Here is a 27,822-nt window from a genome sequence, read left to right on the forward strand (position 1 = left end):
ATCCGCAAAAACCAAGCGCTATGATGAAACTGGCTCCCATGAGGACTGCCACAGGAAAGGAAGATCCAGAGTTACTTCTGCTGCAGAGGATAAGTTCATTAGAGTTCAGAAATTGCAGCCCAAATAAATGCTTCAGAGTTCAAGTAACAGACATCTCAACATCAACTGTTCAGGGGAGACTGTGTGAATCAGGCCTTCATGGTCAAATTTCAGCAAAGAAACCACTACTAAAGGACACCAATAAGACGGACACCAATAAGAAGAGATCTGCTTTTAGGCCAAGAAACATGTGCAATGGACATTAGACCGGTGGAAATCTGTCCTTTGGTCTGATGAGTCCAAATGTTTGATTTTTGGTTCCAACCTCCGTGTCTTTGAGACAGAGTAGGTGAACAGATGATCTCCGCATGTGTGGTTCCCACCATGAAGCATGGAGGAGGTGGTGTGATGGTGTGGGGTTGCTTTGATGGTGATTCATTTAGAATTCAAGACACACTTAACCAGCACGGCTACCACAGCATTCTGCAGCAAAACACCTTCCCATCTGGTTTGAAATTAGTGGGACAATCATTTGTTTTTCAACAGGACAATGACCCAACACACCTCCAGGCTGTGTAAGTGCTATTTGCAAAGAAGGCGAGTGGTGAGTGCTGCATCAGATGACTTGGCCTTCACAAATCACAAAACCTCAACCCAATTGAGATGGTTTGGATGGAGTTGGACCGCAGAGAAGGAAAAGCAGCCAAAAAGTGCTCAGCATGTGGGAACTCCTTCAAGACTGTTGGAAAAGCATATCAGGTGAAGCTGGATGAAAGAATGCCAAGAGTGTGGAAAGCTGTCATCAAGGCGAAGGGTGGCTACTTGAAGAATCTAAAATATATTTGCTTTGTTTAACACTTGGTTACTACATGATTCCATATGTAATTTCATAGTTGATGTTTTCAGTATTATTCTACAATGTAGAAAATAGTACAAATAAAGAAAAACCCTTGAATGAGAAGGCATCTTTTTATTGATTTATTTCACCTTTATTTAACCAGGTAGGCAAGTTGAGAACAAGTTCTCATTCACAATTGCAACCTGGCCAAGATAAAGCAAAGCCGTTCGACACATACAACGACAGAGTTACACATGTAGTAAAACAAACATACAGTCAATAATACAGTATAAACAAGTCTATATACGATGTGAGCAAATTAGGTGAGATAAGGGAGGTAAAGGCAAAAAAGGCCATGGTGGCAAAGTAAATACAATATAGCAAGTAAAACACTGGAATGGTAGATTTGCAATGGAAGAAAGTGCAAAGTAGAAATAAAAATAATGGGGTGCAAAGGAGCAAAATAAATAAATTAATTAAATGCAGTAGGGAAAGAGGTAATTGTTTGGGCTAAATTATAGGTGGGCTATGTACAGGTGCAGTAATCTGTGAGCTGCTCTGACAGTTGGTGCTTAAAGCTAGGTGAGGGAGATAAGTGTTTACAGTTTCAGAGATTTTTGTAGTTTGTTCCAGTCATTGGCAGCAGAGAACTGGAAGGTGAGGCGGCCAAAGAAATAATTGGTTTTGGGGGTGACTAGAGAGATATACTTGCTGGAGCGTGTGCTACAGGTGGGAGATGCTATGGTGACCAGCGAGCTGAGATAAGGGGGGACTTTACCTAGCAGGGTCTTGTAGATGACCTGTAGCCAGTGGGTTTGGCGACGAGTATGAAGCGAGGGCCAGCCAACGAGAGCGTACAGGTCGCAATGTATATGGGGTATGTGTAAAGTATATGGGGCTTTGGTGACAAATCGGATTGCACTGTGATAGACTGCATCCAATTTGTTGAGTAGGGTATTGGAGGCTATTTTGTAAATGGCATCGCCAAAGTCGAGGATTGGTAGGATGGTCAGTTTTACAAGGGTATGTTGGCAGCATGAGTGAAGGATGCTTTGTTGCGAAATAGGAAGCCAATTCTAGATTTAACTTTGGATTGGAGATGTTTGATATGGGTCTGGAAGGAGAGTTTACAGTCTAACCAGACACCTAAGTATTTGTAGTTGTCCACGTATTCTAAGTCAGAGCCATCCAGAGTAGTGATGTTGGACAGGCGAGCATGCATTTAGTTTTACTTGTATTTAAGAGCAATTGGAGGCCACGGAAGGAGAGTTGTATGGCATTGAAGCTTGACTGGAGGGTAGTTAACACAGTGTCCAAAGAAGGGCCAGAAGTATACAGAATGGTGTCGTCTGCGTAGAGGTGGATCAGAGACTCACCAGCAGCAAGAGCGACCTCATTGATGTATACAGAGAAGAGAGTCGGTCCAAGAATTGAACCCTGTGGCACCCCGATAGAGACTGCCAGAGGTCCGGACAGCAGACCCTCCGATTTGACACACTGAACTCTATCAGACAAGTAGTTGGTGAACCAGGCGAGGCAATCATTTGAGAAACCAAGGCTGTCGAGTCTGCCGATGAGAATGTGGTGATTGACAGTGTTGAAAGCCTTGGCCAGATCAATGAATATGGCTGCACAGTAATGTTTCTTATCGATGGCGGTTAAGATATCGTTTAGGACCTTGAGCGTGGCTGAGGTGCACCCATGACCAGCTCTGAAACCAAATTGCATAGCAGAGAAGGTATGGTGAGATTCGAAATGTTCGGTAATCTGTTTGTTGACTTGGCTTTCGAAGACCTTAGAAAGGCATGGTAGGATAGATATAGGTCTGTAGCAATTTGGGTCAAGAGTGTCCCCCCCCTTGAAGAGGGGGATGACCGCAGCTGCTTTCCAATCTTTGGGAATCTCAGACGACACAAAAGAGAAGTTGAACAGGCTCGTAATAGGGGTGGCAACAATTTTGGCAGATAATTTTAGAAAGAAAGGGTCCAGATTGTCTAGCCTGGCTGATTTGTAGGGGTCCAGATTTTGCAGCTCTTTCAGAACATCAGCTGAACGGATTTGGGAGAAGGAGAAATGGAAGGCTTGGGCGAGTTGCTGTGGGGGGTGCAGTGCTGTTGACCAGGGTAGGAGTAGCCAGGTGGAAAGCATGGCCAGCCGTAGAAAAATGCTTATTGAAATTCTCAATTATGGTGGATTTATCAGTGGTGACAGTGTTTCCTATCTTCAGTGCAGTGGGCAGCTGGGAGGAGGTGTTCTTATTCTCCATGGACTTTACAGTGTCCCAGAACCTTTTGAGTTAGTGTTGCAGGAAGCAAATTTCTGCTTGAAAAAGCTAGCCTTGGCTTTTCTAACTGGCTGTGTATAATGGTTTTGAGCTTCACTGAACAGCTGCATATGACGGGGGCTGTTCGATGAGAATGCAGAACGCCATAGGATGTTTTTGTGTTGGTTAAGGGTAGTCAGGTCTGGGGAGAACCAAGGGCTATATCTGTTCCTGGTTCTAAATTTCTTGAAATGGGGCATGTTTATTTAAGATGGTTAGGAAGGCATTTAAAAAATATATCCAGGCATCCTCTACTGACGGGATGAGATCAATATCCTTCCAGGATACCCCGGCCAGGTCGATTAGAAAGGCCTGCTCGCTGAAGTGTTTCAGGGAGCGTTTGACAGTGATGAGTGGAGGTCGTTTGACCGCTGACCCATTACGGATGCAGGCAATGAGGCAGTGATCGCTGAGATCTTGGTTGAAGACAGCAGGGTGTATTTAGAGGGCAAGTTGGTTGGGATGATGTCTATGAGGGTGCCCGTGTTTAAGGCTTTGGGGAGGTACCTGGTAGGTTCATTGATAATTTGTGTGAGATTGAGGGCATCGAGTTTAGATTGTAGGATGGCTGGGGTGTTAAGCATGTTCCAGTTTAGGCCACCTAGCAGCACGAGCTCTGAAGATAGATGGGTGCAAACAGTTCACATATGGGGTCCAGAGCACAGCTGGGGGCAGAGGGTGGTCTATAGCAGGCGGCAACGGTGAGAGACTTGTCAAATTGTTTGGGTACAGACCTGGATAGTAGGACAGCACTCTATCTTTGCAGTAGATTGCAAAACCGCCCCCTTTGGTAGTTCTATCTTGTCTGAAAATGTTGTAGTTTGGGATTAAAATTTCAGAATTTTTGGTGGTCTTCTTAAGCCAGGATTCAGACACAGCTAGAACATCTGGGTTGGAAGAGTGTGCTAAAGCAGTGAATAGAACAAACTTAGGGAGGAGGCTTCTAATGTTAACATGCATGAAACCAAGGCTATTACGGTTACAGAAGTTGTCAAAAGAGAGCGCCTGGGGAATAGGAGTGGAGCTAGGCACTGCAGGGCCTAGATTCACCTCTACATCGCCAGAGGAACAGAGGAGGAGTAGAATAAGGGTACGGCTAAAAGCAATAAGAATTGGTTGTCTAGAACGTCTGGAACAGAGAGTAAAAGGAGGTTTCTGGGGGCGATTAAATAGCATCAAGGTATAATGTACAGACAAAGGTATGGTAGGATGTGAATACAGTGGAGGTAAACCTAGGTATTGAGTGATGAAGAGAGAGATATTGTCTCTAGAAACTTCATTGAAACCAGGAGATGTCATTGCATGTGTGGGTGGTGGAACTAATAGGTTGGATAAGGTATAGAGAGCAGGACTAGAGGCTCTACAGTGAAATAAGCCAATAAACACTAACCAGTACAGCAATGGACAAGGCATATTGACATTAACTTCTTCGATATAGGGGGCGCTCTTAATTTTTTGATAAAAAAACATTCCGGTTTTAAACAAGATATTTTGTCGCGAAAAGATGCTCGACTATGCATATAATTGACAGCTTTGGAAAGAAAACACTGACGTTTCCAAAACTGCAAAGATATTGTCTGTAAGTGCCACAGAACTAATGCTACAGGCGAAACCAAGATGAAATTTCTTACAGGAAATGCCCCAGATTTTGAATGCGCTGTGTTCCAATGTCTCCTTATATGGCTGTGAATGCGCCAGGAATGAGCCTATACTTTCTGTCGTTTCCCCAAGGTGTCTGCAGCATTGTGACGTATTTGTAGGCATATCATTGGAAGATTGACCATAAGAGACTACATTTACCAGGTGTCCGCTTGGTGTCCTCCGTCGAAATTATTGTGCAATCTCCAGCTGCGTCCACTTTTCCATTTGGTTGAGAGGAGAAAGGCAACTGCCACGAATGATTTATCATCGAATAGATCTGTGAAAAACACCTTGAGGATTGATTCTAAACAACGTTTGCCATGTTTCTGTCAATATTATGGAGTGAATTTGGAAAAAAGTTTGGCGTTGTAATGACTGAATTTTCAGGAGTTTTTCTTAGCCAAACATGATGAACAAAACAGAGCGATTTCTCCTACACAAATAATATTTTTGGAAAAACTGAACATTTGCTATCTAACTGAGAGTCTCCTCATTGAAAACATCCGAAGTTCTTCAAAGGTAAATTATTTTATTTGAATGCTTTTCTTGTTTTTGTGAAAATGTTGCCTGCTGAATGCTAGGCTTAATGCTATGCTAGCTATCAATACTCTTACACAAATGCTTGTGTAGCTATGGTTGAAAAGCATATTTTGAAAATCTGAGATGACAGTGTTGTTAACAAAAGGCTAAGCTTGTGAGCCAATATATTTATTTCATTTGCGATTTTCATGAATAGTTAACGTTGCGTTATGCTAATGAGCTTGAGGCTATGACTACGCTCCCGGATACGGGATTGCTCGACGCTAGAGGTTAAGGAGAGGCATGATTAGTCGAGTGATCAAAAGGGTCCAGTGAGTAGAGATTGGTTGGGGGTCACGGTGATTTAGACAGCTCGCCAGGCCATCGGTAGCACGCTAGCATAGGATGGAGGTCTGTTATTAGCCACCTCTTGCGTTCCGTCAGTAGATTAGTGGGGTTCCGTGTGGTAGAGGGGATAATCCAAATCACACAACAACAACAAAAAACAATAGATATAGTTATAGAGGCCCAAGAAGAAGAAAAATAAAATAAAATAATAATAAATAAATAGTCCGATTCTCTATTCAGATAGCAGCCGATAAGACAGCTAACGGTTAGCGGGCCGCAGATGGGCGTTCAGGTAACGTCGCGACGAGGAGCCAGCCGGTTAACTCCTTCGGGTAGATAACGTCGGCAGTCCAGTTGTGAAGGCCTGGTGGGGCTCCGCGTAGGCAGTAAAACGGGTCCGGATAGGTGATTGTAGCCCGGGAGTGATTGATGGAACTCTTCAGCTGGCTAGCTCCGGAATAATTGATGTTTGCTCCGGAATCGACGAAAGCCGATAGTCACACGGATAGCAGCTAGCTAGCTGTGAGATCCAGGTATGAATGTCCAGAGTTAGCGGTTGAAATCCAGGGACATGGAGAGAAAAATAGGTCCGGTATGTTCCGTTCCGAGCTGCGCCGTACAAAACTGGCGATAGATTTTCGAGCGAAAGGATAGCTGATGACCAAACTGTGGTTAGCTGAATACTAACGATTAGCCAGTAAAGAAGCTAACTAGCTTCTGATTAGCTTCTGGCTAGTTTCTGGCTAGCTTCTTGGAGGATTACAGATTTGAGGTAAATAATACTTATTTTTTATAAATATAAATTGGTGTGGCGGGTTGCAGGAGAGTGTTTTGAAGATGAGTTTATGGAAAATTAAAAAAAATATATAAACTAAACTTCAAAACTTTTTACTGGTACTGAATGTAAATTAGATATCAGTATTTTATTTTCAATACATTTGCAAAAAAAACATGGTTTTTACTTGGTCATTATGGGGTATTGTGTTAGAAAAAAATTATATGAATCCATTTTGAATTCACGCTGTAACGTAACAAAATGTGGAATAAGTCAAGGGGTATGAATACTTTCTGAAGGCACTGTGTTCAACCTGGCTGTGTGTAACACGCCTCAGTTTGTCTCACACACCCTAAGGTGTATGGTCTAAAGAAAATAGAGTCACGATAACAGTCTTTCCCGGTCCTTCACAATGACTGTCAGCTCAGGCACAGTGGCAGGTGGGGGCAAATATCAGCTTTGCACACTGACTGAATCAGCTGCTCTATATAAAAAGACACAGTACAGTGAATATGGCTTGGCAGTTGGCACAAATAGTCCAGGGTGGCAGCGGCAGCAGCACGATGCACTGAAACTTTTATGAGGAGAGGGCTGTGTGGGTGGATGCAGGAGAAGGTATATACGTAACGGGTGCTTGTGCGCGCATGCTCACAGACACAGTGCGCGTGCAGCAGCCAGTACACTGTGTGGAAGGTCATGTCCACAATTACAGTGCACATTTGGCATGTCATGGCAGCATCCACCAGGACAGTGTTACAGAACATTACCGTACATTATGGGGTCACATAACTTCACTGTACAGTAGCTGAAAGAGCTTGGCTAAGGAGGATGAAAAGACACAGGAACAGGGGGGGGGGGGCTAGGGCTGAATGGACCCTACTCAGTGACGGTGTGTTGGCGCGTCCACATGCGTGCAACCCAGTAATGAAGGGAGGCTATAAGATGCTAAGTGAACGTATCCAGGGTGGTGTGTGAAGCCTGGTGGTTTGGCCAGCAAGGCCTCCCCTGGCCTCCCCTGACTCCACTTGTTAGCAGAAAAGGCAGACTGACATTTCTGCCTCCCATTAAAAAGGTCAAGCTTTAATTATCTCAAATGCCAGCAAGCATGCACCTGCAAAAATAGGCCCAGGGATGATCTGTGTGTGTGCGCATGTGGTGGTGGTCCTCCTATCCAGCCCTGCCGTACCACACACACACACACACACACACAGCTGCACTGACAGATCTACGGCCAACGCATGCATGCACACACACCCAGAGTGTGCCATCAGACTAAGCATCTTGCCACCAACCAGTCAGCATCACTGACCTACAGTGGTTATTAGAATCACACCAGCATACTAAGAATCACAAAGCTATATTAAAGAATCACATGATTGACATCAGAGCTATGTCAGACTCCAATGGCCTAGAGTGAAGAAACCACACCAGCAGTAGATAGAGGCAGCCAAACAGCCTTATAAAATCAAATATGGGCCAGTTGTGCTCTATAAACAGCATTGTTTCTGCCCCATCATCACTATTGTTTCAATTATCACTCTTTGCATCTTTCGAATTAACGGTAATCGAGTAACAAGTTCGGGCAACAGCAGACAAGCTGACAAAGGGCTATTTCCTGTGTAAAATGCACACAATATTATATGCACATTTGACACTGTATTAAAGTGTGGTGTTCAGAAAGAAGCACATTGCATGAGAAATTTGGAAACACCCACATCCAGTAAAAACATGCACACAGATACTGATACACAAATCACATCACACATACACACACACACAGATACAGTCAAATCATACACACACAGATACTGATACAATCACATCACACACACAGATACTGATACACAATCAAATCGTATGCACAGATACACAATCAAATCGTACACACACAGCCGTACACGCAGCCTCATATCCACTCTTCGAGAGACAAAGGGCCATAGATCATCAGCTTGCGCCTGTGCCATGGCGTCGGGCTCCTTGTGTCCAGGTTTTTCCTCGGCATCATTTCTGCCTTTGTCTGTGAGAAAACATGCACGGCTGGCCCCGCTGTTTACACAGCTGGTCGTGTGGAAAGGATTGCTTCATTTGAAATATGAACAGAGCAGAGAGGTGAGAGGGAGCAGGAAGAAAAAAGGGAGGGGGGGGGGTGAAATAGAGCCAAGTAGAGATAATAGGACCCGTATGGAGACAGAGCTAAAGGCTAAATGTAGAGAGAGTTTATGAGGGGACAGCAGCCTGGGAGAGAAGGAGAGAGAAAAATAGAGAAACACACTGAGGTTTCCTCCTGGTGTGTGAGTCGTGCTCTTGTGGTCTGGCTTGTATCATGAAGGAAAGGAGACAAGGAAACGTGAAAGCAAAAGGAGACAAGGAAACATGAAAGGAAAGGAAAAGGAGGAAAGGCAGCTTTGTCCAGAGTTTTGGAACGGTGCCAGTCTGAACTTCCCTTTGTGATCTCCATGTTTTTTAGAGAGGAAACAGTCATTTCTCCCTGCTTGCCGTAAGAGTCGAGTCAGCTGTGAAGAATTGAACAGCACACCAGCAACTACACAGACAAGCCTAAACAGAAGGCCTAACTACACTTAAAAATGTCACCCGTCTCCAATTTCTGTATCACAAGGTTGTGCAATGGAGTGGAGTAACCCTTCTGAGAATTGTAGAGGCTAGTTGTAAGAGCAAGACCCTAACATACCATTCATTTGACCCTTCACCGTCTCTCTGGCATTGTTATTGTGGAGCTTTGGCTCTGTTGGCTGGGAACAATAAGGACGGTTTATTAAAGAAGAGGAAGGGGAGCAGAGGGATCTGCATGTGTGTGTGTGTGTGTGTGTGTGTGTGTGTTCTCATTCATCTCCACACACAGAGACAGCAGTCTTCCAGCCATCTATCACTTCCAGGAAGAGAACAGCTCTCCACAGCAGGGCTTCCAGCCCTCGTCACACTGAGCCGGAGAGGCCCACTCATAATAGGGACCATATTGCAGAACACAACCCCAGCCCCTTCAGCTAGACACAACACTTCCCCCTCACACACCTCAAAAGAGACGGCTCTATGCCTTCACTGTGTGTGTGTGTGTGTGTGTGTACTTGTGCGTACCCAAACTAGTGCCTCGCTAAACAGGAGGACAAGTGCTACCAGCCAGCTGTGTTTTAGCGTTGCCGTAGTTGTTTTTATTGCCGGGCAAAAAAAAACATGTCCAGCTTGCCAAGCTAAATGTCACAAGGGCCTATTACGGAGGGCCTATTTTAGAAGCTTGTTTACTGGGCCACTAGCATCTTGGAGTGGATTCAGGTCCAGAGCAATTAAAGTGAATTCAATTAGAGGACGGATCAAGTAGATGAGGAGTGTGGCCTCGGCCTGTGTTTATGTCAAGGGCGCAAGCAGGCTGGCAGACAAGTCGGAAAGTTCCGCAAGGTGTTATTTGTCTGTGTCCCAACATCTTCGCCATTGCCTTATTGGACTATGGCTTCATTTAGTGGGTGCCACAGGAATCTCCAGAAATGAAGGAATGCATTCATATGACTAATCTCCATTCTTTCTGCAGCTCTGACATCTCATGTCGCTCTCTACTGTATCTCATGGCTAACCGCCTGTATATCCCTACTCCCTATTGAGGGGTATTGGATCTATGAACTTCCATGGCTTTTCGCCAGTGTGGCGGTAGGCCAGGCTACGGCATTTGGGCCATGTCAGCACAAGCCTGGAGCAGTATGTGTGTGGCCTGGTCTGACCCTGGTTCAGTATGGGGGAATGGAATGCCACAGGGGTTTGTGGGTCAGGGCTGAGAGCTGAGGGAGGCTGCAGCTTGGCAATGATATACCATGACCTCACTCCGTTGTCAGTCACATTGAACACACTTGCATAAGCTCATAGCCACACACACAGACCTACTGTACAGTGGAAGTCACACACAAAAGAATGAAAGCTGTATATTTACATTAGTCATTTAGCAGATGCTCCTATCCTGATTGACTTACAGTAGTGAGTAGATACATTTTAATACCCCCCACACACACAGTTTCCCCGTGGGAATCAAACCCACAACCCTGGCATTTGAAGTGCCATCCTCTGCCACACTGGACACACACACACTAGAGGGTGGAAGGGTAAACCTTTCATAGACCTTTAATGACAAGTTACCTCTAGAGTGACACTAGCTAAGCCACTGTCAAGCTCCTCCATCCCGCATTCACATTTAAACACAGCTCCAAAGCCACGCTCTTCCATTGGGGCGGCAGTGTAGCCTAGTGGTTAGAGCATTGGACTAGTAACCGAAAGGTTGCAAGTTCAAATCCCCGAGCTGACAAGGTACAAAATCTGCCGTTCTGCCCCTGAAAATAAGAATTTGTTCTTAACTGACTTGCCTAGTAAAATAAAGGGGAAAAAAATAAATAAATAAAGTACAGTATTTCATAGCCTCAAAAATAGCCTAAACCACCTACAGAGAATAAAACATATGCACAATAAAAACCCATCATCTCAGTCTCACATCCGGTATGGAGGGAATAAATATGAAGCACATTTCTCCCCAAAGTCATATAAGTCCAGTAAAAATAAATTAAAAATCTGAGGGCTATATACTGCCAGCCTATCCATTAGTGGTGTTAGACTGTAGGCTCACAAAGCTGGGAGCTAGCTGAGAATCTCCCACTCATTAGGGGTTCAGCAGTGGCACCGAATGACCAAATTGCATGGAACATGATATGCATCTTGGGGGAAAGGTCTGCCAGCAACATTTTCCAGACTAGTACCTAAAACAACATGGCCGTTATTAACTAATAAGCATTCACCTGGTCTGGCATTTACATGCATGAAAGTAATCAGACGTTGACTTTTCCACATTGTTACGTTAAGAGTTTTTCGAATATGTATTAATGTTTTTCCTCATCAACACACAATACCCCATAATGACAAATACATTTTTAGAAATGTTTGCAAATTTATTAAAAATAAAAACAGAAATACTTTATTTACATAAGTATTCAGACCTTTTGCTAAGAGACTCAAAATTGAGCTCAGGTGCATCCTGTTTCCATTGATCATACTTGAGATGTTTCTACAACTTGACTGGAGTCCACCTGTGGTAAATATAATTGATTGGGCATGAGCTGGGGGAACACATCTGTTTATCTAAGGTCCCACAGTTGGCAGAGCATGTCAGAGCAAAAACCAAGCCATGAGGTTGAAGGAATTGTCCATAGAGCTCCGAGACAGGATTGTGTCGAGGCACAGATCTGGGGAAGGGTACCAAAAAATGTCTGCAGCATTGAAGGCCTCCAAGAACACAGTGGCCCCTATCATTCTTAAATGGAAGAAGTTTGGAACCACCAAGACTCATTCTAGAGCTGGCCGTCCGGCAAAACGGAGCAATCGGGGGAGAAGGGAAAAAAACCTGATGGTCAATCTTTCAGAGCTCCTCTGTGGTGATGGGAGAACCTCCTAGAAGGACAACCATCTCTGCAACACCACCACCGACTCCAGCCCCCGTCCTGGGTCCAGGCCTACCAAGGTGTCCACACCCTACACAACAGAGGTCATCGTCCACTGCTTATTTCAGAAATACGTTAGAGAAGGATTTTTTTATGGAATATCTACAGAGGCCCATTATCAGCAACCGTCACTCCTGTGTTCCAATGGCATGTTGTGTTAGCTATTCCAAGTTAATACATTGTAAAGAAGGCTAATGGATCATTAGAAAACCCTTTTGCAATTATGTTAGCACTGCTAAAAACTGTGGTTCGGATTAAAGAAGCAATAAAAATGTAATTCTTTAGACTAGTTGAGTATCTGGAGCATCAGCATTTCTACAACACTGTGTACTACTCCCTTCACAGAACAGTGCAAACAGGCTCTAACCAGAATAAAAAGAGTGGGAGGCCCCGGTGCACAACTTAACAAGAGGACAAGTACATTGTTTCTCAAACGAGAGACACTAGACTCCTCACAAGTCCTCAACTGGCAGCTTCATTAAATAGTACCTGCAAAACACCAGTCTCAACATCAACAGTGAAGAGGTGACTCCGGGATGCTGGCCTTCAAGGCAGAGTTGCAAAGAAAAAGCCATCTCAGATTGGCCAATACAAATAAAAGATTAAGATGGACAAAAGAGCAGACACTAGACAGAGGAACTCTGCATAGAAGGCAGGATCTTCAGTTTCTTGGCAATTTCTCACATGGAAGTCTTCATTTCGCAGAACAAGAATAGACTGGCGAGTTTCAGAAGAAAGTTCTTTGTTTCTAGCCATTTTGAGCCTGTAAAACGAACCCACAAATGCTGATGCTCCAGATACTCAACGAGTCAACAGTTTTCAGCTGTGCAAACATAATTGCAAAATGGTTTTCTAACGATCAATTAGCCTTCTTTACAATGTATTAACTTGGAATAGCTAACACAACATGCCATTGGAACACAGGAGTGATGGTTGCTGATAATGGGCCTCTGTACGCCTATGCAGATATTCCATTAAAAATCAGCCATTTCCAGCTACAATAGTCAGTTACAACATTAACGATGTCTACACTGTGCTGATCAGTTTGATGTTATTTTAAAAATGGACAAAAAGTGTTTCTTTCAAAAACAAGGACATTTCTAAGTGACCACTTTTGAACGGTAGTGTACGTGTTGGTTAAAGTCTCACCTTTCCACAGAGGGGTCATAATAGTTTGTAGGCCAAACTCTTTGGACGGTACAGACGGGTTTTGTGAGAAGACCGATTTTTTGGGATGTCTCATGGTCTGACAAACACCACTCCAGCTCTATTTCCTTTCACTGCAGATGTTTCAGTGTGACATAAGCAGGTGTGATGGATTGATACAACAAAAAAATGCTACAAATGCAACAAAAATATATCACTAGATTAAATAACATTTTAATGGGGATTTGTTTATTATGCTAATTAGATTTCAGCCGGGTGTGAACATCAACCTTAGGGGGTTAAAAAAACTGACCTATAGTGTATGCTAAGAAAATAAATAAAAAGTGGTAAATCATTTAATATGCTAATCTAATTGGTCAGAAAAAAGATTGTTTTAAAGATTTTTTTTTCCTCGGAGGTAGGGGTCAAAAATGAGCCTTTTTCTACAATGTTTTAGGAGTTGAAGAACACATTGGGAGGGATTCTTGACCATTCCTCCATACATAATCCTTCCAGATCCTTCATCTGCACTGAAGGACTGCCCCTCTTCAATTCAAACTACAGGAGACAGATTGCCATTGCAAAATGTTGATTTTGAGGCCAAATAATAATTTCTGGATTTGACGTGTGCCTTGGGTTATTGTCTTGCTGGAAGATCCACTTGTGGCCAAGTTTCAGCCTCCAGGCAGAGGCACCCAGGTTTTAGGTTAAAATATCCTGGTACTGTGCAAAGTTCATGATGCCATTGACCTTAAGGGCCTCAGGACCAGTGGAAGCAAAATAGCCATATAACATCAAAGATCCACCACCATATTTTACAGTAGGTATGGGGTTATTTTCTACTTATGCGTTTTTAGGGGTGTCAATAATTGAGCCCTACCTTTGAGATCTTTTTTTATTACTTGTTACACAAATCACTTTCTCTGAACAATTGTATTAGTATGAAATAATACTTTTGAGCTTTCAATATAACACAGTATTTTGTTTATTTTATAGTAATTTTTGCTCACCTTTATCAAGGATGTCAATCATTTTGGAACCCACTGTATGTATACAACGACATGTTTGATGTACATTTGTATCGACTACACCTAAGATAGAATTTAATTCATTTAAAGTCCTCTTCTATTCCACCAAATTAAATTACATTCCCATTCATTCAAATTGCAATTCTGTATCCTGTTCACTTCTTAAATTCAAATTCAATAATTTAAATTAAATTAGGAATTCTTAATTAAATTCTGAATTAAGCCCAACCCAGATACGTCCATGTGCGCGAGCGCTGAGGGGATCCTCCCTCCAGTTGGCCACATCTTTAGCCTGTGCAGCTAAGAGGTGAAAAGTAACTGATTGGAGTGGTTCTATGAGCCTTTTCCTCAGTCCTCGGGGGCTTACTAGATGACTATTGATTGGTGAATTGATTGATTGATATATCTTGGAGACAGTGAGTCAACAACATCATCGCTCTTCATATCGAAGGGGGGAGGCTTTTTTTTCTTTCTCCGCAGGGCTTGCAAGCAACATGATTGGTGATGGTTGTTAGACACATACAGGCGAATGCTCACAGCCACACAGTCAGGTTTAAAGCGGATTTTCTGCGATTCTACATATTCTGCCATGGAACTAAGAGAACATTTTGCCATTTTAAAGCTAAGTCCCTGCAATTCTATGCATTTTGCCATGGCTAACGCTGTGCTTTTTGTTTCTCAAACATAACATTTTGCGCAAACATAAAATATAATACTGCTAAATTCATTATTTTGGTGAATATTAATTCTCAAATATGACATTATAAAAAAATATACATCAGTCCATTATCTTTTCTACATACTTTCTGATTTTACTCATTTAAGTTCACACTGAAAGTGGAATTCCATTCCGAAAATTATTTACTGAAAATGTATTAATTACTGTTTGGACATATGCGACCCGCAAAAAAAAAGAAGAAAAGACAGCCCGCTCAAGGATTCCAATGCAGAAATATCCCTGTATACAACATTAAAAGGCAAGCCTACATGATGGCATACAGTAAGACAATACCACAATGAGGAGCTTGCTGGACAGAAGTGTTACCTCAGTGGAGGCTGCTGAGGAGAGGACGGCTCATAATAAATGACTTGAACGGAACAAATGGATACCATTCCACTCCAGCTATTACCACGAGCCATTCCTCCTGTGTGTTACCTACACAATAATTATACGCACCCAGGCCAAAGGAATGTGGCCTTCTACTGTACTGAATGAAGCAGTTGTGTAAAATATTGACGCAAAATGCAACTCCATGCACTTTATATTGTTGTCCAATTCTTTGTTGTTTCTATCGAACTGTATGAGGTCTGACTTGTCTTGAAACCTCAGCGAATCTGAACAATAGAAGAAATCACCATCTACAGTTGCACACACACGAAGAGGTCCCACACACCAGGGAGCCTTGTTAACAGTTTCCACTCTCCACTGCGCTCACAGTCACACTGAGCCTCTCTCACACAGAGAGCGAGAGAGACAGAGCGACAGAGAGCGAGACAGAGAAAGAAGCAAAGGACTGAGGAAGGCAGACATCGAAAAAAAGGAATGGAGGGATATAGGGAAAAAGATTTGGGAAGACTTTCTTCAAGCTTTCATGCACACATTGCTCAGAGTTATTCAGAAGCTAAGACAGCCCCATCAGAGAGGAAACGGGGAAGAATACAAAAGAGAGAGAGGCTGACAGGTAGAGGGAAAGATTTCAGTCCCCGAGAAGCCAATCAAAAGGGACAGCAGCCAAACGGGTACCCAGTACCCACCGTAGCAGACAGGCATAGACAGACAGACACATGCTACTACACCACTACAAAGAAAACCAGCTAAATAAAATCCCCAATATTAAGCTGCTACATGAACTGAAATTACTACTGATCTCCTAAACGAGGGCAAAAAAGTCAAGCGGAAAAACAGATCCAGTTCTGAACAAAGATATGCGACGCCTACAACTAAAAAAGTTATCGCTCCATCTCAGGACCTCTTATAGCGGATATTGTAGCCGGTCTTTTCTAGCATAAACCTTCAACCAAGCCAGGAGATTGTATTAGCCTCTTGTGTCTCCTCTCCTTTACCGTGCGTGTGCGTGTGTGTGTGTGTGTGTGTGTGTGTGTGTGTGTGTGTGTGTGTGTGTGTATGTCGGTCTGCTGTGTGATTTTGCATGCGTGTCCCTCTTCCGCCACTCAGAGAGGAATGAAGTGAAGGTGACACACCGATCCTCCTCCTTTCTCCACTCAGCACAGCCACCACTAACTCTACTAGGATTACAGCACTCCATCAGAGAGCTTGCAACTTCAGATATCAGATGGCTCCAATCTGCAGCCTGGAGCTCTTCATCTCATCTGGGAGTGGAATATCAGTTCCTCCCACAACAGGATGAAGGGAAGGGACCATCTAGGAGTAAAGCATCACTCACCTGCTCTGATGACCATGTGTGTTACTGTAAGTGAGGCCATCAGGAAGACTGAAACTACACTAGAATTACACAAGTCAGAAACATTCGGTGCAAAAATTGGTTAACAGCAGGGGTTGTAACAGTTTCAAGGAATAGAACAGAATCAAAATCGGGAACAAAAGTGAACTATACTGTTCCAGAACAGAACCATTATTTTAAAAGCATGGGAAAGAGTTTTACGTTATTTTACATTCCGGGATTATAATGGTTTTGTCACACAAAAGAACACAATGTGCCTCTTCAAAGCCCTCAGTCACTCAGAAACTTATTCCGGTGTCTGCCTGCCAGCCGAATATGTTTATCACTATGTGTGCATGGATAGACTACCTGCCCCTCCCCACCATAGTCTACTATTGACGTTACAAGCGTGATTCAGAATATGAGAAGAATGGATTAACTATATTATCCTTAACTAGCGTTGAAAAAGTGATCACATTTCACATTGAATGAATGGACTACAAAAAAAAAGGTAAGACGTGTTTATTGTAATTCTGGTGCCATTCTGCAAACACACAAGCTTGTTACCTAGCTAGTTCTGGACCTACATTGAGCCAACTCTCTGAAGTTCAAATACATTCAAAGTAAATTTGTAGGTATAATTCTGTGGGCCTAATTCAGATAATGAATGTCATCACAAGATGGCCAGCGCTTCAAGGCAAGCCTCCTCCACCCTCTCTCCCCATCCACAAAATTTCAGACACATCTCACACCCTACACTTGTCTGTCCAATGCACGCTTTATAGCAAGCTGCTCCATCTGCACTGATTGGTGAAGTAATTTAATTTTCAAACTGAAACTTTTTTTGTTTTTTGTTTTGTTTGTACTTTTAGATGTTTCAAAAGGAACGGTATAAACAGCTGCTTTTTGGGGTGTTCGAACCACTTTTGCTGGTCGCAACATTTGAACGGAACAAGAAAATAATGGTTTTGTTCAGAATGAAATAATTGGAAAATAATTTTGGTTCCAATCCATGGTTAACCTCTAGGCTAGGGGGCGGTATTTTCACGTCCGGATGAAAAGTGTGCCCAAAGTAAACTGCCTGCTACTCAGGCCCAGAAGCTAGGATAAGCATATTATTAGTAGATTTGGATAGAAAACACTGAAGTTTCTAAAACTTTTTGAATGATGTCTGAGGTGACAGTGTTTTCAATGGGTTTTCTATGTGGATCAAGATTTCTAAGAATCTTGCTTGCGGTTCCTATCGCTTCCAATGCATGTCAACAGTCTTTAGAAATTGGTTGATGTTTTCCCGTTTGTGTAATGAAGTAGCCATTTCCTATCTGGGTGGATAGCCAAGTGTTCTGTTGTGGTTGGGGCGCACGACCTAAAAGCTCGCTCCACTTTGTTTTTATCTGCTATTTAACGCAGTTTATCCAGTCATAACTTTTATCAATTATTTACATGAAAAAAAATACAAAAATTGGATTAGGAAAGCTGTTTGAAATGTTGAGACCAAGATTACAGGTAATATATTCGATAATGTGTAGACATGTCGGGCGAGTTGGAACCGGTGTTTTTCTGGATCAAACGCGCCAAATAAATTGACATTTTGGAGATATAACCGACGGAATTTATCGAACAAAAGGACCATTTGTGATGTTTATGGGACATATTGGAGTGCTAACAGAAGAAGATCTTCAAAGGTAAGGCATGAATTATATCGTTATTTCTGAGTTTTGTGTCACGCCTGGCGGGATGTTGTCTGTGTTTGTTTAATGGGGCGCTGTCCTCAGATAATAGCATGGTTTGCTTTCGCCATAAAGCCTTTTTGAAATCTGACACGGTGGCTGGATTAACAAAAAGCTTTCAATTTGGTGTATTGCACTTGTGATTGTATGAAAGTTAAATATTTCTAATAACTTAATTTGGCGCTCTGCCATGTCACCGGTGTTAACATCGGTGTTAAAAGATAAGTGATCAGGCAAAACCCCAAAATCACTTGACTATAGTTTAATGATTTTCCTCTATGGAGTACAAAGTTAAATGAACTAGCCTATAAAACAGCACTGAAATTACACATGCTATTTCATCTGGTCTTCCTATGATGATGTAAGCCTACTAAACATGGATGAAAAAGGTATTTACCAATATAGACAGAGATGAAGAACACAACCATAGTGGGTTGTTTTGTAGTGCTTGTGAGTAGATTACAACAGACATCAAATGAATAGGCAAGCATGGGCACATAAGTTTCCAGTCATTTCTCATGGCATATGGATGGGACAATGACAGAGTGAGAGAGAGCAAAGACAGAAAAGAGTGAGAGAGGAGAAAAGAACGAGAGAAAGCAGGAAAAATGAGGCAAAGAGAACAGTAAAACAAAGAATCATTCCTAAAATAAAACAGTTTGGACAGCTCCCTGAGATGAAGAGGGAAAAAAAGGTGCAAAGCGTGATGGTGATCAAATACAGTACTGACCTCATTTCTATGTGGCGCAGACAGGAAGGAAGCGGGGAAAAAAGATCCAAATGTAACATTTGAGAGGGATCTGAAAAATCGGGGAAGACAATGTATTCTGCCATAACGAATAAGAATTGTCAGTGTGGGGGGTAGGCAAAGACAACATGGGCTTAGATTTCATGTCCTGAATAAAAGTGTATGTGAGAGTGTCGTCTCGCTCTCAGATCAGATCATGTGGCCTGCTACCTCACACAGAGTGTCCTTACACACAACCATTATACTGCAAAGCTTTTAAAAGGGCTCCTATTTGAGAATGAGTGACCAGAACATTGTTTGCAATCACTACTGCGGAGTTCCATTTATTCCCCTTACTTTTGGGGGTTTGGGAGGGCCATTGTTAGCAACCTACGGACAAAACTATTCTCATACATGCATTATGTTGGCGCAAAGATGTCAGAGGAAGACGATAACGCACAACTTCCAGACGAGCGTTTTTGCGGAGGTAAACAGGTTGACCCCCAATGTCATTTTGAACACTTTTGACACCAGCGAGCAATTCCCCATTAGCGCCTTGGCTGAGGCTCCCCCTCACCCGACGCCGGGGGAACATTCACCAATATAATGTATAGTATGGCTGAGGGAGCAAATAAAAAACATCCATAGTAAGTGAGGAATCCATCCTTCACTAGTGTCCATTAGATGCACATCCCTCTAGTAATATATAGTCCAATGCATCTTTCACTCCATATTTTATGATACATATCCTCACCAGAGCCAAAAAGGTAGGATAAAAGAAATTGAAGGAGGGGGAAAAAAAGGTTTTAGTTTCAATGCATGGTCAATAAAGTTCTTCAATTCTAAACAACAACGCTCCCCAGCACATTGCTCCATTCCACCCGAGCTTGTGGGACCGCTAAGAACATAGCGTCAAAGCCAGAACAGCTCTGCTCAGAGTGGGCCTTGGAGGAAGCTGAATTGGTGGTATGATCTTTGCCCAAAATGCATTTAAGTGCCATTTCAGAATACTGAGCAAGCAGTGTGTGTGTGCGTGCACAGTGTGTCAGGAACCAGCCACAGACTTGCCAGAGTAATCAACAGCTCTCCAGCTGCCAAGATCAACTTCACAGGCAGTCGCCACTCATTTACGAGGCCGTGTCGCCCGCTGTCCGGGCGAGCAATTATTAGTGTTTGTTATTGTCATACTATTTACACTGTTGCCTGAAAATATTTTTTTCTTCTCGGCAGCGCCAAACACTGTTCATTGATTGGGTGGTGCTTGGAAACTACTGTAGTGTGATATTAACTGTACTGTTGGTCATATTTGCTCAGGATATTGCAGAAGGATATGGCCGTTGTGCAATGTCTTGAGTTAGGAAATTGTCTTCATAGGGGGCCCCAGTCTTGAGGGCAGGGTGCAGGAGGAGAGTGGGCAGATCCCTGGAGCATTATGTGATGTGTGTGTGTGTGTGTATACACACTGCCTATTTGTTCCCTCTGTACTCCAGAGTTCTTTGTAGGAAAGACAACAACCCTTCTATACACTGAGCATACAAAACACACTCTTTCCATGACATAGACTGACCAGGTGAAAGCTATGATCCCTTATTGATGTCACTTGTTAAAACCACTTGAATCAGTGTAGATGAAGGGGAGGAGTGGGGGTTAAAGAAGGATTTTTAAGCCTGGAGATAAATGGGACATGGATTGTGTATGTGTACCATTCAGAGGATGCTGCTGGGTTTTCCACACGCGACAGTTCCCCGTGTGTATCAAGAATGGTCCACCACCCAAAGGACGTCCAGTCAACTTGACACAACTGTGGGAAGCATTGGAGACAACATGGGCCAGCATCCCTGCGGAACGCGTCGACACTTTTTAGAGTCCACGTCACGATGTATTGAGGCAGTTCTGCGCGGGGGGGGGGTCTTATTACCTGATTCAAATAATAAGGATCTAAATGGAATCCTGCTTTTTTCCCCTACCAGGACTGTGAGCCACACTACCACCTCAAGAGAAAATACTAATTCACTTATTAATCATAGATCTGTGCATAACTCAATGGTGAAGAGGGGTGAGGGGGCCCAACAGTGCTGCTTAAAAACATTTGTATAAGTTGTATATAAGAAGTGCATGTGTGGGAGGAAGTGAGAAAAGACCGAAGTGCTAGGCCTGGGAGCCATGTGTTCAGTTGTATTGAGAGGCGGTGGAGAGGACGCCATTTTCCCTGGGTCCCTCCCTTTCCCTCAAGCAGGACGGTCGGGGCTACAGCCAAGCTGAAAGTGATTCCAGAGAGGGAGGGGAGAGATGGTGGGAGTGAAAGAATGAGAGGGAGCCCAGCCATCAGCCCATCAGTCTGTGGTTATGGATGAATCTGTCCTGACGGCCCTGCCCCCACACCCCTCCCCCTCATCCCATCTGCCCCAGCCCCCCCACACAGAGACTGATATAGTACTGAAAAATAGGGAAAGAGGGAGATATATATAAAGAGAGAGGGAGAGATATACTCTAGTCAGGAACGGAGTCAGTGAGGGAGAGTGATCTCAAACTAAATGGGAACAAAAGAGGGGCGAAAAAGGGAAGGAGGAGAGATCGACAGGCAGCGACTGGGAAAGGACGCCTTTTCCCGACCATTTGCACAAAACTTGCATTACCACCAATTTAGGCAGGGAGCCATATCTGTGCTGCCATTATAGTTGGCCCACATAAATCAGTCTAATCTTCCTCGCAGGCCCTTAAATTACACCTCCGAGTTGGTTATTAAAATTTGTCACCCGTCTCACAACACCCGGCGCGGCTGGATATTAGACAGGGGCCCCAGACAAATCTGTTTCAGGGGGGAGAGAGAAAGAGGGAGGCCTAGTCTGCCAGCCAGCCCATACCGCCATACTTAACAGGCAGGTAGGGGGAAGAGAAATCTGCCGGCTCAGACTGAGCAAATCAGAGTAGCAGGAGGGAGGCCCATCATCTGGTTTGATTTATATACTCCTGTAGATCTGGTCCAGACTTGCTCGCAACGCTCTCCCTCACGTACCTATATATAGAGCACTTCTACCCCCCCCTCCCAATTCCCAATTCCATTACCATCAACCCCCTCCCTCAATCAAACCTACGCCCAGATAAGACGCATGATGAATGGCCTAATTGAAGGGAGCGCTGGGTAATGTTGCGTCGCTCAGGTTTGGAGGCGAGAGCCGAGGGTGATTAGCCTGTAGGATTTATTGTTATTGCTGCATTATTAAATAATACAGACACGTCTGGGTGGGTTACCACTGGCAGACACAGAGCCCTGTAGGTGGAGGGACTGGCAAGCTCATACATCAGGTGTTTTTTCCTATGGATTTCATCGAAATCTTGTAGTCCCACACGGGCAACGGTAGGACACTTGCACTTTAAAATTATCCAAAAAGAAACAGTGATCTATAATTCATGCCCATGAGATTTCGGCTTTACCCTCTCCTACCCCCCTTCCAGCTCAGAGAAATATAGAACCTTGTTTTTCCTCGCGTGGAGTCGGTCTCGACAAAATCAAAATGGGCAGAGGAAAATCCATGTGGAACAGTATTCGGAAGGGAATAACACAAAATACTCAAGTCAGAACAGTCTTTCACAATTCAAAGCTTTCGGGCCTCATCAACAGGAGGGGGGCAAGATCTAGGAGTCGGAGCCAAGACGGATTTGCTCACGAGAATAAAATAAAGACATTTCTCTGTAACCACAATTACTATGTCATGTGAGTTTAATTGAAAAGGAGATATGTCAACCACGACTGAATTCTGTGGTAGATGCTTCTGATCATCTTCATTTTAGACAGTAAATGCTTGTTCTAGTGGTCTAAGCTGATCCTAAATGGGCCCCTACTTGTGGCACATGGGGAAGTGATTCAAATTAAGGGGAAGCCGAAATGGGATGTACTGGTATTTTGTAATGCAGATCTTATAGCATCGATGGTGATACACACAGGTCCTGTTAATGAGTTTACACTTTGATGAAACACCCAAAGGATGTCAAATGAAATCCACCTGCGTAGGGTTGTCACAATACAGTACTGCGATACTACGCTACCTGACTTTCCTTGGCAAAAAGGAAAAACAAAAAGCAGACTAAACTCTTTGGTCCTTTAAAAAAAACACTGTCTGAAAAAATGTGCTATAGCTTGGAAAATAAAGGTGATTCTGGGTGACAACACAAGGCTGTTTGTTTCCAACATAAGGACTGTTGTCCCTCAGGAAATTTAGTCCGCTTCATGTTTTGTTTCCAACATAAGGACTGTTTTCCCTCAGGAAATTTAGTCCGCTTCATGTTTGGTTTCCTTGCCACGATACCTTTGAGTATACTGGTATCGCGACAACCCCCACCACATACCATTTTCCAGCACAAGCTGCATCACACGCAATCAGCAAGGGAGAAAAAAAAACAAGCCTCGCCACAGAGTTTACATTTCAAACAAAGACCAGACATTTTACAGGGAAATGCACCTGTGCCATTTTCCACCTCAAACACTCCACAGCGATAGCACAACTTCCTCTCCAAATTAACCCACAGCTGTGCATTTACACACACTCCAATGAGCGAGCCCACTACCACATCAACTATAGGGAAGGGGTAAGTATGTCCACACATACACATAGCAATCAAAAACTCAGCACAAGTGAACTTTACGTCGGGAGTAGCTCGGTCTACCATTTGGACACAGTGCAGTGGAGAAGGAGTAATACAGTAGTATGTAGTAGTGAGCGAGAGTGCGTGTGCCTACCGGTGCTCTCCTCCTCTAATGGCAGTGCTCAGCCTGATGGAGTGGTCTGCTCACCGGCCAACTACGCTTCCGGGTGGATGCTGGATGGCAGGCGGCATCAATATCCCTCCTCTGTCAGAGAGAAAAAAAGGTAAGAGAGACAGGAGAGAAGGAAAAATCAAGAGAGCGAGCAAAAAAAATAAAAATAAAAATGAGGGATAGAGGAAGAGAAATAAAGTAGGAAAGACAAAGAAAGCAAGAGACCGAGAGAGAGACAGAAAGAGTGGGACAAAGTGGGAGAAAAGGAAAATAACATTAGCTCAAATTAAGTTTATTTGCCGTATCAGTCTGGGAGCCTTTTTAGCCCCCCCACACACACAAATGACAGCCAATTGGGACTGGCTCAGCTGGGAGGGTCAGTCATGACGGGAACACATTACAGCTTCCTCACCCACTATACTACATCTAACTGGGTTTCCGAATGGTCACTCACACTGACAAATGTGGCTACTGTAACAATGTTAGGAGGCATTGCTTTTAATTCAAAGATCGGAGTGGAACGCAGGTTGAGAGACCGACAATGCATTACCAGTCAATGAAAGGGTTTTGTTGTGCAACTAAATATGGGTTGCATTCATTAGGGAAACAAGTGTTTATTTTGTACAAGTTCAGGTTGTCACTCCCTGTTTTAGTCCATTTTCTTCTGTTTGGTACTAATGGATATGACTGTGGAGTCATGGCTTCAGCCATGTTGTAAAAGCATTCTTTAATACAGGGAGAGGAGATTCAGTCCCCCATGTATTGTACCTCAGGGGACAAGCCTGTCCTCCAAACAAGTGACAGATATGGGATGGAGTGAGAGAGAGGAAATGGTGATGGGTGGGAAAACAGGATAAGTTCAATGTTTCATCCCTCCCCTGCAGTCCTTCCCTCCAGTCTGAAGGCAAGCTGAGCTACTAATGTTCAATGTGCCTGGCGAGAAGGGCCTGACTGAGTGTGTCTGGCACAAGAATGTATACGAGTGTGTGTGAGTAAATGTATGTTACTACAGTTTGTATGTATGTATGTATGTATGTATGTATGTATGTATGTATGTATGTATGTATGTATGTATGTATGTATGTATGTATGTATGTATGTATGTATGTATGTATGTATGTACAGTGCCTTGCGAAAGTATTCGGCCCCCTTGAACTTTGCGACCTTTTGCCACATTTCAGGCTTCAAACAAAGATATAAAACTGTATTTTTTTGTGAAGAATCAACAACAAGTGGGACACAATCATGATATTGGATATTTCAAACTTTTTTTTAAAATCAAAAACTGAAAAATTGGGCGTGCAAAATTATTCAGCCCCCTTAAGTTAATACTTTGTAGCGCCACCTTTTGCTGCGATTACAGCTGTAAGTCGCTTGGGGTATGTCTCTATCAGTTTTGCACATCGAGAGACTGAAATTTTTTCCCATTCCTCCTTGCAAAACAGCTCGAGCTCAGTGAGGTTGGATGGAGAGCATTTGTGAACAGCAGTTTTCAGTTCTTTCCACAGATTCTCAATTGGATTCAGGTCTGGACTTTGACTTGGCCATTCTAACACCTGGATATGTTTATTTTTGAACCATTCCATTGTAGATTTTGCTTTATGTTTTGGATCATTGTCTTGTTGGAAGACAAATCTCCGTCCCAGTCTCAGGTCTTTTGCAGACTCCATCAGGTTTTCTTCCAGAATGGTCCTGTATTTGGCTCCATCCATCTTCCCATCAATTTTAACCATCTTCCCTGTCCCTGCTGAAGAAAAGGACCAAACCATGATGCTGCCACCACTATGTTTGACAGTGGGGATGGTGTGATGAGCTGTGTTGCTTTTACGCCAAACATAACGTTTTGCATTGTTGCCAAAAAGTTCAATTTTGGTTTCATCTGACCAGAGCACCTTCTTCCACATGTTTGGTGTGTCTCCCAGGTGGCTTGTGGCAAACTTTAAACGACACTTTTTATGGATATCTTTAAGAAATGGCTTTCTTCTTGTCACTCTTCCATAAAGGCCAGATTTGTGCAATATACGACTGATTGTTGTCCTATGGACAGAGTCTCTCACCTCAGCTGTAGATCTCTGCAGTTCATCCAGAGTGATCATGGACCTCTTGGCTGCATCTCTGATCAGTCTTCTCCTTGTATGAGCTGAAAGTTTAGAGGGACGGCCAGGTCTTGGTAGCTATGCAGTGGTCTGATACTCCTTCCATTTCAATATTATCGCTTGCACAGTGCTCCTTGGGATGTTTAAAGCTTGGGAAATCTTTTTGTATCCAAATCCGGCTTTAAACTTCTTCACAACAGTATCTCGGACCTGCCTGGTGTGTTCCTTGTTCTTCATGATGCTCTCTGCGCTTTTAACGGACCTCTAAGACTATCACAGTGCAGGTGCATTTATACGGAGACTTGATTACACACAGGTGGATTGTATTTAGCATCATTAGTCATTTAGGTCAACATTTGATCATTCAGAGATCCTCACTGAACTTCTGGAGAGAGTTTGCTGCACTGAAAGTAAAGGGGCTGAATAATTTTGCACACCCAATTTTTCAGTTTTTGATTTGTTAAAAAAGTTTGCAATATCCAATAAATGTCATTCCACTTCATGATTGTGTCCCACTTGTTGTTGATTCTTCACAAAAAAAATACAGTTTTATATCTTTTATGTTTGAAGCCTGAAATGTGGCAAAAGGTCGCAAAGTTCAAGGGGGCCGAATACTTTCGCAAGGCACTGTATGCATGCATGTATGTATGTATGTATGTATGTATGGACAGGCAAGCATATGGGTATACGAGTGTGTGTACAGAGTGATTGACCGGTGTGTCTGTGCGAGTGTGCTTGTGTGCGAGATCGACTAGTGTGTGTGTGTGTGTGTGTGTGTGTGTGAGATAAAAGAAAGGGTAGGCCATCATATCCCCCCAGACAGACAGGTCCCACTGACCGAGCTGGATAATGAGACCCATTATGATTAACATGCCAAGAAGAGCCTGACGCAGAACAAAGACACACACAGAGCAGGAGGGGTGTGCATGTGTACACTGTGCACATATGGGTGAGGTAATTGAGAAAAATGGAGTGCGTTTACCAATGTGTGCCTGTGAGAGCTTCCACTGTTTCAGATGTCAGTCTTTTCCCCCCTCCCTCCTGAGCTGGTTGCTCCTGCCTCTAGGGGTGCATGCTGTGGGTCATTTTTTGTTTACAACCAGAAGGCATTTTTTGATTGTGCTTTTGAAAAAGCAACCGCTTTGAAAGATTTAAAAGCGCGAATCATGTGCTACAGCTAACTCCGATCAGCCCTACAAACAGAGCAAAGGTAACGTTCCTACTGCATCTCAAATGAAGACGAACTGGTAGCCCAGTAGAACGCGTCAGAACTGGAGAGTGATTTGTTCAATGTTATCAGTTAGAGGGTTTTGTTTGTTTGTTAGCTGAGAACCGAGTCAGCCGTTAAAACACACTGTAGATATTGCTTTATTGCAACCTTTGGCTCTGGGAATGCTTCTTATTGGCTAGCTATGCATTCTTATTGGCTAGCTATGCATTCTTATAGGCTAGCTATGCATTCACTGGTTATTGACGCGAACACAACAAAGCATAATGAATGAAGGCTCAGGCTAGATATGATTTATGTAACCTGGCAGTGCAGGATTTGGAGAGAGAATGTTAAAGTCATTGTTGTTTTACGATTTGTTTCTTTGAGGCTGCAGCGGCCTAATCATCCAACGATCGAATCAGATAACTCCCTTTTCTCACACACAGTCATTTGGTGGGAAACAATGGAGGGACTCTTGAAGCTGGGGATTATGGAATAGTCAAATGATGCCAGCTCAGAGGCCCAAATGCCAAGGAGCAGAGCAAGGCCCTCTTCAGCAATAGAGACTCACTGGGGAACAATGAGGACACTTGACTTCAGGGTGCACCAGGTCAAAAAAGGGATATGGAGAGAGGGATAGAGAAAGAAAGAAAGTAGAAGATTAAGGGGGAGGGGGCCTAGGCAGTGAGAGAGGGCCTAGGCAGTGAGAGAGGGCCTAGGCAGTGAGAGAGGGCCTAGGCAGTGAGAGAGGGCCTAGG

The 27,822-nt window shown here is 43.4% G+C and overlaps 1 protein-coding gene across 4 annotated transcripts in view; it reads right to left on the minus strand.

Annotated features, from left to right (window-relative positions):
• LOC135523964 (retinoic acid receptor alpha-like) overlaps positions 1–27,822 on the minus strand; it is a 244,811-nt gene that overhangs the window by 159,120 nt on the left and 57,869 nt on the right. For all 4 annotated transcript variants that reach the window (XM_064951009.1, XM_064951011.1, XM_064951007.1 and 1 more), the window contains one exon: positions 23,741–23,851. The gene's annotated coding sequence lies outside the window, so the exon portion shown is untranslated. The remainder of the gene's footprint in view (positions 1–23,740; positions 23,852–27,822) is intronic.

The sequence above is a fragment of the Oncorhynchus masou genome, chromosome 31 (genome assembly GCF_036934945.1).
Source record: "Oncorhynchus masou masou isolate Uvic2021 chromosome 31, UVic_Omas_1.1, whole genome shotgun sequence".
NCBI lineage: Eukaryota > Metazoa > Chordata > Actinopteri > Salmoniformes > Salmonidae > Oncorhynchus > Oncorhynchus masou.